This window comes from Drosophila erecta, unplaced genomic scaffold, assembly GCF_003286155.1.
Source record: "Drosophila erecta strain 14021-0224.00,06,07 unplaced genomic scaffold, DereRS2 tig00000329-arrow-arrow-pilon, whole genome shotgun sequence".
Classification (NCBI taxonomy): Eukaryota; Metazoa; Arthropoda; class Insecta; order Diptera; family Drosophilidae; genus Drosophila; species Drosophila erecta.
In genome coordinates, this window is record NW_020825223.1 from 1125041 (window position 1) to 1134891 (window position 9851).

Sequence of the window (9851 nt, forward strand, 5' to 3'; positions counted from 1 at the left end):
CAGTTATATTTCGTGTTTTGTTTTGATTCTCGATTTTCTTTTGTATTGCGATTTATAATGAATTAAATACTCGCAGATTGACGGAACTTTTGGCATTTGAATAGAAATTTTTATTAGAACCTTTAAAGTTTGACCTACAGCTCGACAATGTCAACGTGAACTTGGGCCCAACTTTACGCACATCATGGAGTGGATATTTAAGGTCGTGAGTACTACAACAACAATGATAAAAACATTATTATGAATCCCCTATAATTAAATTCTAACAAAATGCCACTCGAACGTCTAATTAAAATAATATCTGCATTTGACTAAAGATTATATAATTATATTTGCTAATTTTATATTCAATTACTTATATATATTTGCTTTATACTTTGCTTTTATATACTTTATTTTACTTACGGAATATAAACAAAAATGAAGAGTTAGAGAATGACTAGGATAATTATGCGTAGATAAAAAATATTGTTAGTTTGTAAAAGAGATTTAATGGAAACGTTTATTAAACTGAATTTATATAAATGGAATTATGATTGAAGATATATTGGAAAAATAATGAATTGTGAATAAATAGATTTAATGGTTTGTCGAGTACTTATGTTGAACACTTTCTTAAATATGTGGTAGAGTTATTTTGAACTTGGCCAAGGGACAATGTAAATATTTTAAGTAGCATTGTCATGGTAGGGAGGGTAAAGACTTAGGGAATCATTAACATCCAAAATTCCCAATACTTATCAGAATCTTCAGCTTATCTACACACGGTCGGCGTGTATCATTAATATCAATATAAAGCCATTTCTTTTGTTAATCGATAATCCACTTTTGAATATTGTTTATGAGTAAGACGCACTTATTAAAATGTAGTAGCGTTCGTACTATCCTAAGCTAAAAGAACCCCGACCTACGGCGAGCTAGACCCGAGCATAGCAAGAGTGCGCATCCCTAGCGAAGGAAGTACAAGGTCCTCTTTATTAGTAATTATCACCCACTATTAAAAGACCCACTAGTTAAAAATCTATCGAACTACGTACACTACACAATCTCAGGACGTTTAAGCCGAAACCTTATCGCTCCTGCGTGGCAGAATTAACCACCGAAGAAGAGGAAACAGGTTTAGTAAGAGTAGGTGAAGAAGTAAACCAAATTCAACGTCGAAACACCACAACTTGTTGGAATTGTGACAAACAAGGCCACAGATTCGATGATTGTATGGCTAAAAGAATTATATTTTGTTACGGTTGCGGACTTAAAGAAAAATACAAACCCACTTGTCCAAACTGTAATCCGGGAAACCGACAAAAGGATGTTTCTCTGAGCAACAAGATACATCCGTAGATTCAGAAGTTGCTAAGTCAAAGTCAACCACTGAAGGCCGTGAATTTCAGGAGATAAAACCTTTAGGTCAGCCTGATATTCATTTTTCTTTTATACCCTTACACATAAGAATTCAAAATTACAATAATAAGCGTAGAGAAATATTTAGTAAAGTAGATAGTATAGGAATTCATTTAAAACCCAGACGATCTACTAGCCGATTGAGAGAATTTTGGAAGAAGGTTCGTCGTGACCGACAGAAACTTATTTCCGCTATAGTACTTAGCTCTGACCAAAGACTCTATACGGGTATCAATATAGAGGGTCAAACTTACAAGGCTTTATTAGATTCTGGAGCAACAATAAGTTGTGTAGGCGGATTAGCTGCTCAGAACTTCCTTAAACACAACAACGTAAAAAAATGTTCTGGCGAAATTCGCGCTGCGAACGGAACAAAAAGCAAAGTAGTGTCAAAACTTATAACTTCCATTAAGTATGGAGAGACGATAGATAATCTTGAATTATTTATAATACCAGAACTTCAACAGGATGTATATTTAGGCATTGATTTTTGGCAAAAGTTCGGATTACTAAATAAAATTACGAGCAATCCGACCATTGCTGAATTAGACATCGGTACTTTGGATGATGATGAAGATTCTCCAAAATATCATGAGCTGAACGAAGGAGAAAGACTTCGGCTGGAGACAGTAATAAAAACATTTCCATCCTTTGCTTCCGAAGGTTTAGGTCGTACTATCTTGTCCACACATAGCATTGATGTAGGAAATGCGAGTCCTGTTAAACAACGGCATTGGCCAGTTTCACCTGCCATTGAAAAGCTGATGTTCGCTGAAGTGGATAACATGCTAGCCTTAGATGTTATCGAAGAGTCAACTAGCGCTTGGAGTAGTAATTGCGTGTTAGTAAAGAAAGGAGACAAGTACCGTCTATGTCTTGATTCTAGAGAGGTAAACAAGGTTACTCATCGAGACGCATATCCTCTACCTCATATAGACGGCATCTTAAGCCGGTTACCACCAGCTAAATTCATAAGTGGTATCGACATGAAGCATGCATATTGGCAGATACCGCTCGACGAAAATTCTAAACAATACACTGCGTTTACAATACCGAATAGACCTCTATATGAATGATGCCCTTTGGTCTCTGTAACGCGGCCCAAACTCTTTGTCGTCTTATGGATCGAGTCATTCCAGCTCATCTTAGGACTAGAGTATTTGTTTATCTTGACGACTTATTAGTTTTGTCTGAGGATTTTGAATCCCATATGCTTTTACTACAAGAGATAGCTTTATGCTTACGTAAAGCAAATCTCACTATCAATGTCAGCAAATCCAAATTTTGTATGAAGGAGATCATATATCACGGTTTTATAATTGGGAATGGACAAATAAGAACCAATCCAGATAAAGTTAAAGCGATAGTAGAATTTCCACAACCAACTTCGATTAAGCAGTTACAAAGATTTCTAGGATTAGCGGGATGGTACCGACGGTTCGTAGAAAACTTTGCCACTATTAGTTTTCCTTTGACGGAACTTCTTAAAAAGAAGAATACGCTTGAATGGAACGAAGAGGCTCAAACCGCTTTTGAAAACTTGAAATCATGTCTTACTGCCTCACCAATTCTCATAACACCAGATTTTTCTAAGCAATTCATTTTGTTGTGTGACGCCAGCTCTTTTGGTGTTGGTTGCGTACTGGCTCAGGAACGAGATGGAGTAGAACTTCCGATTTCGTATATGTCCGAAAAATTGTCCAAAGCACAACGTAACTATTCAGTTTCCGAATTAGAATGTCTTGTGGTTATAAAAGGAATTAAAAAATTCCGCGCATATATTGAAGGACAGGATTTCCTAGTCATAACAAACCATGCAGCCCTTCAATGGCTAATGCGGCAGAAGGATTTATCAAGAAGGTTAGCTCGATGGTCAATGAAGTTGAGAGCGTTTACGTTCACTATAAAACATCGTAGCGGTTCTCAGAACGTCGTTGCAGACACCTTATCCAGACAGAACGACCCAGCCATCGATGAATTTTGTCAAAATGGACCCATAGTTGACGTAGATTCTCCACATTTCAAATCCACTGAATACTTGGACTTAATAAAGACAATATCTAACAATCAATCAAGATTTCCCGATCTACAAATCAGGGATGGATATATTTACAAAAGAACTACTTTTGTATCAGATGATATAAAGCAAGAAAATCCATGGAAACTATGGATACCTTCAGCTTTAGTACCCGATATATTGTTTCAGGCTCATGATGCACCAAGTTCATCTCATTGTGGCATGAGTAAAACTGTAGAAAAACTAAAAAGATATTTGTTTTGGCCTTGCATGGTTACGCAAATACGCAACTATATATCTAATTGTGTAATTTGTCGTACCACGAAAAGTCCAAACACGGTTCTAAAACCGCCAATGGGTAAACCGTTAAACTCAGACAGGCCATTCCAAAAATTATATATTGACCTCTTAGGCCCATACCCTCGCACAAAAAAAGGTCACATAGGTTTGTTGATTGTCGTTGACCATAACACCCGTTTCCACTTTTTGTTACCTCTTAAAAAGTTCCCCGCTCCTAAAATCTGTGACTTCTTAAAGGGGGCTATATTCTATACGTTTGGCGTTCCGGAAGTAATACTTTCTGATAATGGTAGTCAGTTTAAGTCAAGCTATTTCCAAGCTTTCCTTACTAGTTTTGGAGTACAGCAAAAACTTACAGCCATAAATTCTCCACAGGCGAATGCGAGTGAAAGACTTAACAGATCGGTATTAGCCGCTGTAAGAGCTTATATAGGGAAAGATCACACAAATTGGGATGACAACTTAGACGCTATTAGCGGATCTTTAAGAGCATCGTTGCATAGAAGCACAGGTTCGTCACCTTACTTTCTGACATTTGGACAAAATATGATCCTTAACGGCAAGGACTATAGTCTCCTGCGTACGCTAAATATGTTAGCGGACGACACTCGGTTATCTAAACCGGAGGCTTTAGAACTGCAGAGACGGCAAGCTAAACTGAACCTAAACCGATCCCATGAAGAAAACGCGAATAGATACAACCTACGCACACGGCAGATAGAATTTAAAAACGGCGATTTCGTTTATGCTAGAAACTTTACACAAAGTAATGCCGTAAAGAAATTCAGTAGTAAATTGGCACCCGTATTTATACCAGCTAAAGTTTATAAGAAACGTAGCTCGTACTACTATGATTTAGAGGATGAGAGAGGAAAGAAATTAGGAGTATTCCATTTGAAGGATATACAAGCTAGAAAACAAGGAGTTTCTTCAGATAAGGCTTCCTTGAAATAGTCTCGTTACCCTTATCTGTGGTGTAGTGACCAACTTAACTTTACACTGCAACAACTCTTCAAGACACCCTCGTCCTAAATTATAGAAGCTTTTGTGTAAAACAAAAAGCGAGAGAATTGTCTTAGACCAATCAGGACAGAATATGATCGTACGATTATACAGTTAGGGAAAGAAAAGCTATAACAGTGACCACCAGCATGCAGCTTCCCAGAGCTTAGATCATTATCGGATAAAACGTCGTAGCGAACGCTCACAATTTTGACGCTGCCCATTTAACTTCACATACACGTGGAAATATAATTTAGTTATATATATATCCAATCTCATAAAACAAGAGTTGGGATATTTCAATAAATTTCCGTGTTCGATTTGTGTGAAAGTGGCAAAGAGATTCGACCCCAGGCGTAAGGAAGGCCAGGCCTATATAAGAGCATTTGGTTGCTCTACAGCCGACTACCCCCCCCCCCCCCCCCCCCCGTTTTGTCGACCCCCGCATCAGCTCATGGTTTAAACCCCGTCGCTCCAAGGCCACGAGGCGACATAACCTTCAGCCAACAAGTTACGCAACCGGCCACCTGCCGAATAATAACTGGGCAAATATATTGGAAGGCTAGAGCTCATCCAGATTATTCAGCTATGCAAGAGTTTAGACGACCGGAGCAGATTTAATTATATTTGAACATCATCATCGTCACGCAGTGAAGATCATCTCCTATGACCAACGGAGGTTCAACTTTGTGATTTCGTCTTATCGCAACGCAGCGCAGCAGCCAGCGGTTTCCTAAGGTCTTATCGCTGCAATACTGCAGTTATATTTCGTGTTTTGTTTTGATTCTTGATTTTCTTTTGTATTGCGACTTATAATGAATTAAATACTCGCAGATTGACGGAACTTTTGGCATTTGAATAGGAATTTAAATTAGAACCTTTAAAGTTTGACCTACAGCTCGACAATGTCAACGTGAACTTGGGCCCAACTTTACGCACATCATGGAGTGGATATTTAAGGTCGTGAGTACTACAAAACAACAATGATAAAAATCTTATTATGAATTACCTATATTAAAATTCTAACAAAATGCCACTCGAACGTCAAAATAAAATAATATCTGCATTTGACTAAGGATTATGTAATTATATTTGTTAATTTTATATTCAATTACTTATATATATTTGCTTTATACTTTACTTTTATATACTTTATTTTACCCACTGAATATAAACAAAAATGAAGAGTTAGAGAATGACTAGGATAATTATGCGTAGATTAAAAATTGTTAGTTTGTAAAAGAGAGTTAATGGAAACGTTTACTAAACTGAATTTATATAAATGGAATTATGAAAATTATATTGAAAAATAATGAATTGTGAATAAATAGATTTAATGGTTTGTCGAGTACTTATGTTGAACACTTTCTTAAATATGTGGTAGAGTTATTTTGAACTTGGCCAAGGGACAATGTAAATATTTTAAGTAGCATTGTCATGGTAGGGAGGGTAAAGACTTAGGGAATCATTAACATCCAAAATTCCCAATACTTATCAGAATCTGTAGCTTATCTTCACACGTGTCGGCGTGTATCATTAGTATCAATATAAAGCCATTTCTTTTATTAATCGGTAGTCCAGTTTTGAATATTGTTTATGAGTAAGACGCACTTATTAAAATGTAGTAGCGTTTCGTACTATCCTAAGCTAAAAGAACCCCGACCTACGGCGAGCTAGACCCGAGCATAGAAAGAGTGCGCATCCCTAGCGAAGGAAGTACAAGGTCCTCTTTATTAGTAATTACCCACTAGTAAAAGACCAACTAGTTAAAAATCTATCGAACTACGGTACACTACACTTTTTCACAGCGAAAATCACTCCGAAAATAAACACGCTTATTCGTAGGCACGTAAGCACTCGACGAGCGCTAGGAAGTGACTGACTAAATTGATGACAAAGCATTTGGCAACTTGACTTGATTTCTTAAAATTCTTTATTTCTTTAATATGATAGGGTCAATATCATATGCGTCTTGGCAACTTAACTTGATTTCTTTTAGTTCTTTATTTCTATAATATGATAGGGACAATATCAAATGCGTCACTAAATTGATGACAAAGCATTTGGCAACTTGACTTGATTTCTTTAAGTTCTTTATTTCTTTAATATGATAGGGTCAATATCATATGCGTCTTGGCAACTTAACTTGATTTCTTTTAGTTCTTTATTTCTATAATATGATAGGGACAATATCAAATGCGTCACTAAATTGATGACAAAGCATTTGGCAACTTGACTTGATTTCTTTAAGTTCTTTATTTCTTTAATATGATAGAGACAATATCATATGTGTCTAAACATGTGTTTAGACATGATAAGTAGACAATCTATAAATATGTTCTATTTAAGGGCTGCAATAAACATGTCACGGGACAGCATAAGTAGCAACTACAGATAAGTACGGTTGCAGTGGTCTATTGCCGAAGTGTCAAGAGATATGATCACGCGGGAGGTGACTAGCGCGGTCATAGGCTTCAAACATAGATTTGAGATAAACCTCAGCTGCATTGACCAACGCAGACTGCAGCGTCTTACAAGCGCTGCATTATATAATTAGATGATAAGAACCTATGTAAGAATGAATAAAAGGCGATGCCCTCGCAGCAGCGAGTCAGTTAGATTCAAACACCCGAATTGAACTCATTAAGTGTACGCATTAGTTTATAGTGTGAACATTTTGGTCCTTCGAGCCGGATTCGACTCTGCAGTTTCCCCCTATATGGTAAGGGATTCAGAGAAAGGCCAGCTCCTTTAAGCATTGCTAAGTTAATCTTGCAGCTAAAGGTAGCAAAAATAATTGACTCTTGTTTCCCCCTACCAAAGGTAAGGAATAGAGATAAATATAAAAAGCAAAAAGATACAAAAGAATCTTTTATGTTTTTAAATAAAACAAGCACCTTATAGTGGATAGTTAAAGGTTGATTTGTGTACCATTATAAATTGTGGTAAGGCGTGTTGAGGCCATACATCAGCAATTGTGAATTTTACATTTTGGTCCTTCGAGAAATTCTGTTGTTTTCCCCCACCAGTGGTAAGAAACACAGAAGAAAAAAAAAACCAGCGCTTCAAAGTAAAAAGAGCAAGGTAATTCGAGTGATTCTGTTGTTTCCCCCACCAGTGGTAAGAAACACAGAATAAAAGACCACGCCTTAAAGTACTAGGACTATAAGGTGAAACATTGTGTTCTTGCTTTTCCTTGGCTAATCAATCAGCTGTGAGTCGAGGCACAGCTAGGTCAACTGGGCGACCAATCAAAAAATCCTCCAACGGATCACGCCAAAGAATATAAGCAGAAAGCACAAAAAAGTCACAGTGATTGTTTTCCCAACATGTTGTCGGAAAGATCTGTGAAATTGATGCAAGACCAAGGAGAGCTGCAGAACAAAATACTGCAAGCAATCAAGGAAAAGGCATCTATACCAGCAATAGAAGCATTGGTAGTTCGATTTACTACTAACAACAATGCGCTGGTAAAATTGGGAGTTGGCGATCATCAATATTTTAATGATAAAATATTTATTAAAACTATGGATGCTGTCAAGGCCTACAAGGAGTCGCAATTAAAGGTAGAAACACTTGAAGAAATAAATATACCAAGTGGATCAAAATTATCTGATAGCGCATCAGCTCGGAGCTCCAGTCCAGTTGATAATCTGGTTCAACTGGTGGATAGAAGAGCGGACAGGGTGAGGCAACAGATGAGCCTAATCTACGAAACCCTGGATAGTTCAAGTGAGATTGAACTAGTCAAGCAGCTGGCAATGATGAAAAGTCATTGGTCCAACGTGGCGGACACACTGAAACTGCTTGAAAACAAGTATGACAGAACTGTCTTTGATCAAGATGAGGCAGACATTCTGCAATCTGAAGTTGCCGCACTAGAGATGGTACTTCAAATGAAGTTGGAACAGTTCAAAAGTTCCAACTGCGACGTGCCAGAACTCCCAAAAGTGGACCTTCCAACGTTCAATGGAAATGCGAAGGAATGGCCAACATTTTTCGAGCTGTTCTCTGAACTAATAGACAGCAGGAAAGATCTCAGCAACACAAGGAAGCTGGGATATTTAAGAGCCTGCTTAAAAGGAGAAGCTCAAATGGTGGTTAGCCATTTGATAACGGGATCAGCAGCTAGCTATGAAGCAGCGTGGGAGCTTATCTGCAAACGCTATGAGAATAGCAGAAAAATATTCTCCCAACACTTCAACAAATTAATGGAATTGGAGTGCTTGCTGCCCCACGATGAGAAAAATTTAGGGAAGTTTTTGGATACTGCGACCGAGAGCATATTCATCATAAAGCAAAAAGGAAAAATAGGAAGCTCTGCTGACGTAATTTTAGCAGAAATTCTGCTGCGGAAATTTTCGCCAGAAGCCTTGCAGCTGTATGAACAGCATGTAAAAAAGGCAAGAGCTATACACTCCTTACAAGATGTACTGGAGTTTATTGAGCAACAATACAACTCAGTAAACGCCATTACCAAAAATACCGCTCACCTTGCTACAAGAAAAGTGCAAGTTAGATCGTGTGCCTTTTGCTCTAAGGATGGCCACGATATGATAAAGTTTCTCAAATTCAGAGCACAATCAATCGAAAAAAGAAAAGAATTCGTTCAAAAGAACAACATGTGCTTTAGATGCTTTGGAAAGCATAATGCTATCGACTGCAGAAAGGAAATTACATGCAATCGATGCTCCAAAAGACACAACAGCCTTCTGCATGAAGACACAAAACGCAGTATCAACGGCAATAGCCTTAATCAAGGCCAAGACACACTATTGGCTACAGCTGTTGTTTTAGTGAAAAACAAAGCTGGAGGTTACAACGAGTTGAGGGCGCTTATTGACGGTGGATCCCAGAAGACGCTGATTTCAGAGGAAGCAGCACAAATATTAAGGATTCCCAGAGTAAGGAGTACTATAGAGGTCGAAGGTATCTCCCAGACTACTCAACTATCAAAAAATAGTGTCCACCTGACGATCAAACCAAAAATTCCAAGCAGCTTCAAAGCATCAACGGAAGCATTGGTTTTACCAACACTCCATAGAGCCCTTCCCAGCAAAAAGTTTGATATTGATATCAACAAAGAGTGGAAGGGCTACAGGCTAGCAGATCCACGATTCAACGAGCCAAG